Here is a 12,652-nt window from a genome sequence, read left to right on the forward strand (position 1 = left end):
GGTATGAGGGGTTAGTGTTAGGGTTAGGGTTAGGTTTAGGGTTAGGGATAAGGAGGGTGGTAAGAATGGAGGAAGAAAGGACTGTATAGAGGAAAATGAGGGGTAGGAGGGGAGGGGGAAGGGAAAAAATAACAGAATGAAGCAAACAACATTGCCCTATATAAATTTATGATTTTAAATTAAAATAAAAATTGTTGATGACAAAAAATTATATATATATAATATATATATATATTTTATATATATATATAATTACTTTGTCTTCTGAACATGACACTCTCTGAAGCTACATCATTAGGGGCCCAGAATTTTCACTCTATGTGTAAGTCCATAGTATTTGTATGTACATATATATACATATATGTGCACATATGTATAGCTATGTAAACATCCATTGTCCTTGAGATGTACAGTTTATAAGATCTGATAGGTAGCAAACAGACAAGAGCATGGGGAACATGAAGTCCCTGGGATGATTCTATAGATGGGGCCTACTGTGCTAGCTCTGCCATAAGCTTTCTTTTAAAAGTAACTTACCTAAGGCCATTTTGGCCCTGCTATGGCTTAAGTCAACAGGATATGTTACCTGTGATCTTCAGGGAAAATGCAGGCCCCAAGACTCTTCTCTGCTAGGAAAAATACAAACTACCCTGAGGACTTCTGTGACCTTTATACAGACCCAAGACTCCAGGACTCAGGAAGACAAGATAATTAAAAGCAAAGCCCCCCAACCATAAAATCTGTAAGAACAATTTCCAATTAGAAACCAATGCAGGACAAGGTGACCTAGAGTTGCCTTTAGATCTTCATCATGTCATTATCCTAGTAAATCCCACCCCCATGGGTTTCACTTGGGTACCTGTGGTTAAGACCATGCCCAGTAGGGATTTCAAAAATATGATGCAATCGTACTATGAGTCAAAAGTTGAGAGATGGTACCTGGGTGGAACTCTCTAGAAACCCCCCAGTATAGAACAAAGGGCACCACATTACTCTCAAAGATGACCTGCTCTCTCTTCCTACCTCTGGAAGGTGTTTCTTTCCTAATAAACTTTGCTGTACTTTTACCACTTTTCATGTCTTACCTGTTATTTTCTCCTGCAAGAACACAAGAGCCAAGAAACACACCTTAACCCTGAACCACCGTCATTAATTTATCTGCCTATATCCTTTCCTTTAAAAAAATCACAAAGGGGTCATCCCATGAGAATTCTTTTGCATCTTGCTTCTTTTTCTTTTAAAAACAGATTGATTTTTATCCTGCCTACTTCCAAAAAAAACATTTGAGTAAGCTTAAATAAAATCGCAGGCACATGACCTAAAACTGTTAACATGACTTAAAGGACAGAAACCAAGAAATACAGGAGTCAAGGGAGAAACCATATTCAGAAATTCTAGCTAACAATTTTATTGAATATAATACAAAATTAATAAGGTGCTTTAAAAATAGATTCCTAAGTAACCAACTGCCAGAAATTATTTTTGAAGGGAAGAAAGTAATTTTACCTAAGAAAAGACACAGTAATGAAAAGAAGAAGTTTAGAACTTAAAAAGACTGTAAACTCTTCTTGACTGTTTTTTTTGTTGTTGTTGTTTTTGTTTTGTTTTGTATTGTTTTTTATTAGAGCTTTATAGTTATACATTTCTTCTTGCTTTACAGCCCCATCCACTTCAGAGTTTTAGCAAAAAAATGCAAGAGAGTTGCCATCCATCCTCAGTAGTTTCTCTAAATAGTGAAACTGCAACAATCCAAGATAGAGGATAATTTTTAAACTATATTTTATTGGTTTTATAAATTCAGATGACAAACAGGAAAGAGGAAACTTCAGACAAAATAATGATGTCTCACTGCAAAGAACTGATCCAAAAAGGCCTGGGAAACTGTATCTCACAGTCCTCTCAGTTCCTCCAGTGACCCTATCCATCTCATCTCTCCAATCAGTGCAAAACAGCAGACTAAAGAATAATAATCCTTATAAATCTTTTCTCAAAGTGTGGCTGCACTGAGTCAGATCCTATCAATGTGAAGGATGGAGACCATGCAAATAAAAAACAATTTTTAATTCACCTACACTACCAGCAGACTGGCTTTCAATCTTCCTCTCTGTTCCACTGCCTGTCCCCTTCCTGGGTAATGTGTACACAAAGTGGATGATCCAGAAATTTTATATCATCCAGTGACCTTCTTCATTCTGATGACCATCACCTCCATGCTGAATCACAAATCAAACTCCATTGGGAACAAATAACCTCATCTCTAATATTTTGAACTCTGAAATTTCCTACAACTTCTTTCCACTTCCTTCTGCCTCAGATTTTCTGAATCAGTTATTTACCTCAACTACACTGTCACAATTCACCTCATTTTTCCACTTTATTACTCCTCTCCAGATTCCACTCGACTCCTTACCCAGGCCATACCTTACTGCCAATCACTTCAACCTCATACATAGAACTCCCTGAATTCCTCCTCCCCTCCCACTTAGAGTGGTACTTCTAAGGGGTTAAGCGGGTTAATCCCCACAGCAGGTCAGCAACACCCTAAGTCTGGGGCTGGGGCTAAACTGGAGTGATAGAATACTCAGAAGAAGCCTGCAAAGAAAAACACTTCTGATACAATAAATAAGATTATGTCACATGGAAAGCCTTTTTTGAACAACTGCTGTGTGATGACCTTGAAATGTTCCTTCACGAATGATATTTCATCATCATTGATAAATGGTGAGGATATTTGTTATTAATCCAAGTGTTAATAGAAGGTTAAAGTGAAATCATACTACTAAACCAGAGGTTAGGAGTAAAGCTGATAGGGTTCCTGTTAATGGCCAAGGGCTAGGATCAACTATATGATAGACATGGGTTTGGTGGGTCATTAGGTATTATCATGTAAATAGAGGCTTATGAGAAGGGTAAAGACAAATGCTTGAATTAAAGCGATAGCAAATTCAAGGACTGTAAGACTAGGATAATAAAGGTAATTATTGCAGCAGGGGCCTAATGGATATTAGGATTAGCGTAGCACCCCCAATTAGGTGCATAAGCAGGTGACCAGCTGTAATACTGACTGTTAAATGAACAGCTAGTGCTATAGGTTAAATGAAGAAACTAATTGTCTTGATAATTACAAGCATAGGGACCCTTTGCCATACTTGGTTGCCAATTAATGTCCCTATTCGACTCGCTGTCTCTTTCCTCCTGACTCCTGAAAATTGTTGAAGAAAAGTCACTTGATATAAGAAGCAAGTCCCAAGAGTTTAGGACATACAGATCTCAATCTGAGTCTGTTATTTATTAGCCAGGAAAACTGAGGCAAATTATATAATCTCTCTGAACATGTTTCCTAATTTGTAAAATGGGTCAAATCACTTAATACTTTCAGCTGTTACAGAAAGACCAAACAAAAGTAGTTTATTGTTTCCCACAACAAGGCAGATAAAGATAAGATCCAGAGGTGATTCTGGGGCTCAATAATGTCACCAAGAACAGATATTTTTTCCTCTTTATGCTCCATCATCCTCATCCCATTGATTTGGATCTTTGGTTTGTCTCTTCATAATTTTAGCATGGTGACTACAATTCCAGGCCTCATACAGCCCTGAAGCATAACTGAAAAGAGCATTTCCACCCATGTACTTCTCCATCCCAGGGAAGGAAACCATCCTATTAGAATTCTCTCTGGCACAGTTAGGTATCTACACTTCAGTCAATCGTTAGCAAAGGAAAATAGGATTGCCACAGTTGGCTTTGTGATCAATCATAATTCACCCTCTGGTCCAGGTCGGGGTGGATCTTCCCTGAGCTCACTATCATGATACTTGAAAAAGTCTGTTGAATAGGTCAACAATGTCTGCCATGTGAGCAATAACACATACCCCACTGGGCAGTTATGAGGACTATATTGAATACATTTGCAAAGTATTTAGTGCTGCCTGGCACATAGTAGACAAAGGGATTTTCATATATACTCATAAATTCTTTCATACTCAGGCCTTCAAAAAGTTGATACATGCCCGTAATTCCAGTAACTCAGGATGCTGAGGCAGGAAGAGCCAAAGTTGGAGACCAGCCAGGACAATTCAGTAAGGCCCTGTCTCAAAATTTTTAAAATACAGCAAATAATAAAAGGCCGGAGATGTAGCTCAGTGGAACAGCACCACTGGATTCATTCCCCATAACTGAAACAAAACAAATCACAAAGGTGGAGCTAATTCACTTACCCTTCAATGTCACGTAGTGACTTACTTCTAACTAATGAGGCATATAATGGTGTGAGACCACCAACACTGGGGCATAAAAAGCATTGCAGCTTGTTTTCCTCTCCTAGATAGCCCACTCAGGAAAGAGAACCATTATGTTTTAAGGACAGTCTTTGTAGGGGCCCGCATGGGGGGAAATTTGATTCTCACCAGCAACCAGCACCAAATTCCAAGCCAGGTGAGTGAGTTGCCAATTTGGAAGTGAATTTCCCAGCCCCACTGAAGCCTTTCTATGATTGATCTCCAGGCAACATCTTGGGTGAACCTCAGGAAAGACTCAAGTGAGAAGATCCCAGCAAGGTCACTCCCAGAATCCCAGGAAACTGAGGATAATTTTTTTTTTAATAAAGTCACAAAATGTGGGGGTAACTCTTTACACAGCAATAGATATAACAGATTTGATACCAAATAGAGGGTTCTGCTATTTGAAAGAAAATTTTTAATATAGGAGCTTTGGAACTTAGCAATGGACAGAAGCTGTAAGAACTGGGCAGAATTAGTGAAAATGGAAGGTCTTGAAAGGACTGTTTATGGCAGTCTAGGAAGAAATTCCAGGGAAACCATAAAATTTGATAGCTGCCTAAGACAATCCGAGTAAAATGTGCCTTGGTTTTCTTTGATAAATTCTTGAATTTTGACTTCTGCTGCTGAGGTAATACAGCATCAGGGCCAGGAAGGGCATGGGCTCTGGAGCCGCATTGCCTTGATTTGGATTCTCATTTCATCACTTCCTATCTGAATAATTTTAGGCTAGGTGTTTAACCTCTGTGTGTCCAATTTACATTGGATTGTTTTGAGGATTAAATTATTCCATGTAAATTTAAAAGGGCAATCTCTCTGTGTGTTCCATGGCAGAGTTGATTGAGAATCTGAAAACCAGGAGTGGGCTAGAGGCCAAGGAACAGTACCTTGAGCAGCCAAGAAAAGGATCAAGTCCTGGTGACAGCTGTGTTCCTTTGAAGCAGTGTTCTTAATGTGTGCCCCAGTGGCATTGGAGTCACCCAGAGTGTTCACTTAAAATGCAGGGTCCAACCTTCTGAGAATGATTCGGGGATTCTGAGGGAGGTAGGTATTTTAACTGAACATTCCATGGATGAGTTTTGTGTATTCCATAGCTTGAGAACTATTACTGAGAGAAGGGAGCTTAATAACCTAAAGATTTTCTTTGAACTCTATTGTTTTACTTTAAAAAAATAAGAACTTCTGGGAAGACCCAAGATGGCGGACTAGAGGGAGGCTGAGTTCCTTGTCACTCCCTAACTCTGGTTTCAAGCAGACGATATCTGTTTCTTGGTGAGGCAGATTTTACTTCTTATCGATCCCCTGCTGTTTACCTCATTTGTCTGCTGTGATGACATGCAGTCTGCCAGCATATCAACATGTTTTTTCAGTGCAGATTGCTTACTGTCAGGCACCTATCATCCACCATTTGCCTGCCTCTCGCCTGTCCATCACCTGCCTTACACCTATCCATCACCCAACGCACAAGGTTCACCTCCCGATCGTCCGACTACAGTCAGAAAACTGATCACCCACCGCCAGTGAAGCACCAGCTGCCTGCTGTCGCCTGGAAGTTCACTGTCACAGTACCTGCAGGTTTGATTACACGTGGCTGCCGCCATTTTGAGACAACAGCCAGGCCCCGTAGGACCCCTGGCCAGACTGAGCCCCATCTCCAGGGTCCCTCAGCCCGACCGATCGCTCCCTGCCTCTGGGGCCCTCAGGTCGAATGACTGCTCCCTGCCGCCGGGACCCGCAGACCAACTGACTGGGCCCTATCACCGGGACCCCAGACCGACTGATTGCACCCGGCCTCCAGGATCCCACAACACCAAACACACCCGACCTCCAGGACCCCTGCCTGACCAACAGCATCCCGCCTCCAGGACCTCCTGCTGACCACGCCCACACCCTGAGCTGCAGTTCCCCATTTGCCAACACAATTTGAAGCCAGAGCAGCCATCTTGGATAATCCTGGAAGCCTTAGCTCCAATCTTTAGGTGGGGCAAATCCCATACTGAGACACCTGCTGGAGTCTTGAAGCTCATTGTCAGGTACCTCTCATGCATCAGGCTGCCGAACTCTGGGAGGTTTCATTACTAAATTTAAGTTTTTATTTCTTTACTTTTCTTGCTCTCTTTTCCTTTTGTTTACCTATTCCCTCAGAGTCTCTTTCTCCCTTTTTTGCATGCTAACATCCAATTTCTTTTGATTACACTCTCACCCTTTCTATTATCTAGAACTTCTCTATATTCTTTTCTTATCCCATTAACAGCTACATTCTACATCCCTCTGCATCCTCTTTGTCCTCCATTTGAAACTCTGGACCTTATTGCAAATTTGTTTGTTTTACTGAAGATAATATTTGAACACATTGTTTATTATGACAATTTTGTTATTGTCCTCATAGGGGCTATTTCGTCTAGGACTGCATAGTGTTTGAATTGGGCACTGCTAACATTGATCTCCCCTTAAAGAAAGGGTTTTGGAAACCTATGGGGCCACTATAAGCCTATAGGGGGAAATCTGCAGTACCCCAGATCTGCACTGCTAGAAGGGAAGATACATGAACAACATGAAAAAAACAAGGGAAGAAAATGATCCAAACAAATCTAGATTTTATATTAATAGAATCCAATGACAGTATGTTAGAAGAAATGTCAGAAAAGGACTTCAGATTATACATGATTAAGATAATTCGCAAAGCAAAGGATGAGATAAGAGAGCAATGCAGGCAATGAATGATAATATCAATAAGCTGAAAGAGCATCTGCAGGAAGCAAAAGATCATTTAAACAAAGAGATAGAGATTCTCAAAAAAAAAAAAAAAAAAACAAATGGAAATCCTTGAAATGAAGGAAACAATAAAACAAATTAAAAAACTCAGTGGAAAGCTTCACCAAAAGACAAGACCACTTGGAAGACAGAACCTCAGACAATGAAAACAAAATATTTAATCTTGAAAATAAAGTTGCCCCAACAGAGAAGATGGTAAGAAATCATGAATAGAACCTCCAAGAACTATGGGACATCATGAAAAGACCAAATTTAAGAATTATTGGGATTGAGGAAGGCAAAGATACAAACCAAAGGAATGAACAACATATTCAATGAAATAATAGCCGAAAATTTCCCAAACCTGAAGAATGAAATGGAAAATCAAATACAAGAGGCTTACAGAACACCAAATGCACAAAATCACAACAGGTCCACACCAAGGCACATTAAAATGAAAATGCCTAACATTCAAAATAAAGATAGGATTTTGAAGGCCGCGAGAGAAAAGCATCACATTACATATAGGGGAGACCAATATGGATAGCAGCAGACTTCTCAACCTAGATTCTAAAAGCTGGAAGGCCCTGGAACAATGTATTTCAAGCTCTGAAAGAACATGGTTGCCAACCAAGAATCCTATACCCAGCAAAACTAACCTTCAGATTTCAAGATTAAATAAAATCCTTCCGTGATAAACAAAAGTTAAAAGAATTTACAAATAGAAAGCCTACGCTACAGAACATTCTCAACAAAATATTCCATGAGGAGGAAATGAAAAACAACAATGGAGGTCAGCAAAGGGAGGAACTACCTTAGAGAAAAACCACTCAAAGGAGAAACCAAGCCAACTTAAAAACCAAAAATAAGCCAAATGACTGGGAATACAAATCATATCTCAATAATAACCCTGAACGTTAATGGCCTAAACTCATCCATCAAAAGACATAGACTGGATGAATGGATTAAAAGGAAAGATCCAACAATATGCTTCCTGCAAGAGACTCATCTCATAGAAAAAAGACAGACTAAAGGTGAAAGGATGGGGAAAAAACCTACCGTGCACATGGACTCAGTAAAAAGGCGGGGGTTTCCATCCTTATATCAGATAAAGTGGACTTCAAGCCAATGTTAGTCAGAAGGGATAAAAAAGGATATTTCATACTGCTTAAGGGAACCATAAATCAGGAAGACATAACGATAGTAAATATGTATGCCCCAAACAATGGTGCATCCCTGTACATCAAACAAATCCTTCTCAGTTTCAGGAATCACATAGACCACAACACAATAATTCTGGGTGACTTTAGTGCACTGCTTTCACCACTAGATAGATCTTCCAAACAAAAACCAACCAAAGAAACCATAGAACTCAATAACACAATCAATAACCTAGACTTAATAGACATATATAGAATATTCCATCCATCAACAAGCAGATTCACTTTCTTCTCAGCAGCACATGGAACCTTCTCGAAAATAGACCATATATTATGCCACAAAGCAACCCTTAGGAAATGTAAAAAAATAGAGATACTGCCTTGTGTTCTATCAGATCATAATGGACTGAGAATAGAAATCAATGACAAAATAAAAAACAGAAATTACTCCAACACCTGAAGACTAAATAATATGCTATTGAACAAAACATGGATAACAAAAAACATCAGGGAGGACGTAAAAAAAGTTCTTAGAGGTCAATGAGAACGACGATACAACATATCAAAATCTCTGGGACACTATGAAAGCAGTACTAAGAGGAAAATTCATTGCATGGAGCGCATTCCAGAAATGAAAAGTCAACAACTAAATGACCTAACATTATAGCTCAAAGCCCTAGAAAAAGAACAGAATAACAGCAAAATTAGTAGAAGACAGGAAATAATTAAAATCAGAGCTGAAATCAATGAAATTGAAACAAAAGAATTCAAAAAATTGAAAAAACAAAAAGTTGGTTTTTTGAAAAAGTAAACAAAATAGACAAACCCTTAGCCACAATAACAGAGAGAAGACTCAAATTACTAAAATTTGTGATAAAAAAGGAAATATCACGACAGACACCACTGAGATACAGAACATCGTGAGAAGCTACTTTGAAAATCTGTATTCCAACAAAATAGAAACTACAGAAGTCATACAAATTTCTAGAGACATATGCTCCTCCCAAACTGAACCAGGAAGACATACACAATTTAAATAGATCAATTTCAAGCAATGAAATAGAAGAAGCCATTAAAAATCTACCATCCAAGAAAAGCCCAGGACCAGATGGATTCTCAGCTGAGTTCTACAAGACTTTCAAAGAAGAACTCATTTCAATATTTCTCAAAGTATTCCAGGAAATAGAAAAGGAGGTTACCCTACTGAACTCATTCTATGAAGCTAATATCACCCTCATACCCAAACCAGGAAAAGACACATCAAGGAAAGAAAATTTTGATGAATATAGATGCAAAGATCCTTAACAAAATATTGGCAAACCATATCCAAAAACATATTAAGAAAATTGTGCACCACGATCAAGTGGGGTTCATCCCTGGAATGCAAGGATGGTTTAACATCTGTAAATCAATAAACATAATCCATCATGTCAATAGACTTAAGGATAAGAATCATATGGTTATTTCAATTGATGCAGAGAAAGCGTTCAACAAAATACAACACCCTTTCATGCTCAAAACACTAGAAAAAATGGGGATAGTGGAAACATACCTGAACATTGTAAGGTATTTATGCTAAGCCCATGGCCAACATCATTCTTTTTTTTTTTTTTTTTTTTTTTTTTTTTTTTTGCAGTGCTGGGGATTGAACTCAGGGCCTTGTGCTTGCAAGGCAAGCACTCTACCGACTGAGCTATCTCCCCAGCCCCCAACATCATTCTTAATGGAGAAAAACTGAAACCATTCCCTTTAAAAACGGGAACAAGACAGGGATGTCCTCTTTCACCATTTCTATTCAACATTGTCCTCAAAACTCTAGCCAGAGCAATTAGGCACACCAAAGAAATTAAAGGGATACGAATAGGAAAAGAGGAACTTAAGCTGTCACTATTTGCTGATGACATGATTCTATATTTAGAGGATCCAAAAATCTTCTCCAGAAAATTTTTAGACCTCATGAATGAATTCAGCAAAATAGCAGGATATAAAATCAACACGCATAAATCTAAAGCATTTGTATACGTAAGCGACAAAACAGCTGAAAGGGAAATGAGGAAAACAACTCAATTTGCAATAGCCTCAAAAAAAATAAAATACTTGGGAATCAATCTAACCAAAGAGGTAAAAGATCTCTACAATGAAAACTACAAAACACTGAAGAAAGAAATTGAGGAACACCTTAGAAGATGGAAAGATCTCCCATGTTCTTGGATAGGGAGAATTCATATTGTCAAAATGGCCATACTACCAAAAGTGCTATATAGATTCAATGCAATTCCAATTAAAATCCCAATGATGTACCTTACAGAAATAGAGTAAGCAATCATGAAATTCATCTGGAAGAATAAGAAACCCAGAATAGCTAAAGCAATCCTTAGCAGGAAGAATGAAACAGGGGGTATCGCAATACCAGAACTTCAACTATACTACAAAGCAATGGTAACAAAAACGGCATGGTATTGGCACCAAAATAGACAGGTAGATCAATGGTACAGAATAAAGGACATGGACACAAACCCAAATAAATACAATTTTCTCATACTAGACAAAGGGGCCGAAAATATGCAATGGAGAAAAGATAGCTTCTTCAACAAATGGTGCTGGGGAAACTGGAAATCCATATGCAACAGAATGAAACTAAACCCCTATCTCTCACCCTGCACAAAAATCAACTCAAAATGGATTAAGGACGTGGAAATCAGACCAGAGACCCTGCATCTTATAGAAGAAAAAGTAGGTCCAAATCTTCAACTGGTTGGCTTAGGATCAGACTTCCTTAACAGGACTCCCATAGCACAAGAAATAAAAGCAAGAATCAACAACTGGGATAGATTCAAACTACACAGCTTTCTCTCAGCAAAGGAAACTATCAGCAATGTGAAGAGAGAGCCTACAGAGTGGGAGAATATCTTTGCCACTCATACTTCAGATAGTGCTAATTTCCAGAATCTATAAAGAACTCAAAAAACTCTACATGAAGAATACAAATAACCCAATCAACAAATGGGCTAAGGATATGAACAGACACTTCACAGAAGCTCTACAAGCAATCAACAAACATGAAAAAATGTTCACCATCTTTAGTAATAAGAGAAATGCAAATCAAAACTACCCTAAGATTTCATCTCACCCCAATTAGAATGGCGATTATCAAGAATACAAGCAACAATAGGTGTTGGAGAGGATGTGGGGAAAAAGGTACACTCATACATTGCTGGTGGGATGCAAATTAGTGCAGCCACTCTGGAAAGCAGTGTGGAGATTCCTTAGAAAACTTGGAATGGACCCACTATTTGACTAGCTATCCCACTCCTCGGCCTATACCCAAAGGACTTAAAATCAGCATACTACAGAGATACAGCCACATCAATGTTCATAGCTGCTCAATTCACTATAGCCAGACTGTGGAACCAACCTAGATGTCCTTCAATTGATGAATGGATAAAGAAACTGTGGTATATATATACAATGGAATATTACTCAGCTATAAAGAATAATAAAATTATGGCATTTGCAGGCAAATGGATGAAATTGGAGAGTATCATGCTAAGTGAGATAAGCCGATATCAAAAATCCAAAAGAGAAATGATCTCGCTGATAAGTGGATGGTGACACATAATGGGGGATGGGAGGGGGGCAATAATGAAGGAAGGAGGGACTGTATAGAGGGAAAAGAGAGGTGGGAGGGGTGGGGGGAAGGAAAAAAATAACAGAATGAACCAAACATCATTACCCTATGTAAATGTATGATTACACAAATGGTATGCTGTTACTCCATGTACAAACAGAAACAATATGTATCCCATTTGTTTACAATAAAAAGAAATTTTAAAAAATAACTTCCATTTTTCTCCACAATTTATCCACCTGTATTAATATACAAATAAGCGACATTAATAATAATGCTTATTATTTGGCAGAGAGTAAAACTGATGCTTCTGAAATCCAATGCCATTGGGGCACACATTTTCCTGGTGTTGGGGTATTCCCTGGCATCTTACATCCCATGCAAGTCTTTTGTGACATGGTTTGACAAATACCATCAGCATAATGTGGACATTTAATACTAGTTTTCCAGCTCCATTTGTTTTAATGAGCCTTCCTGTACTGCAGAGGTTGGAAAGTTTAAAACTACATTTTCCAGACCTCTTCTGCAAGTAAAATTTATATAAAAGATAGCTTCCATCAATTATAGACACAGAAGTAAGGTGAAGATCATCTACCTAGGGCTATGACTCATTCTGCTAAAAAGTCATACTGTGGAGATGTTAGTTTTCTTTGAATACCCATCTTCAACATTTACCAAAATTATGGCCAGTCTTGTCCCAGTAAGTACCACCATCTACTTCATCCATCTTATTTTGAAATAAATCAAAATCACATCATTTTAAGACATTTCAGCATCTTTTTTCAAAGTAAATTCTTTAAAAAAAACATAACCACAACATCATTCCTAAAAAT

General features: G+C 38.4%; 1 long non-coding RNA gene across 1 annotated transcript in view; it reads left to right on the forward strand.

Moving 5' to 3' along the window:
• LOC306669065 overlaps positions 1 to 12,652 on the forward strand; it is a 512,353-nt gene that overhangs the window by 389,913 nt on the left and 109,788 nt on the right. The window lies entirely within an intron of this gene.

The sequence above is a fragment of the Sciurus vulgaris genome (assembly GCF_902686455.1).
Source record: "Sciurus vulgaris genome assembly, chromosome: 9".
Classification (NCBI taxonomy): domain Eukaryota; kingdom Metazoa; phylum Chordata; class Mammalia; order Rodentia; family Sciuridae; genus Sciurus; species Sciurus vulgaris.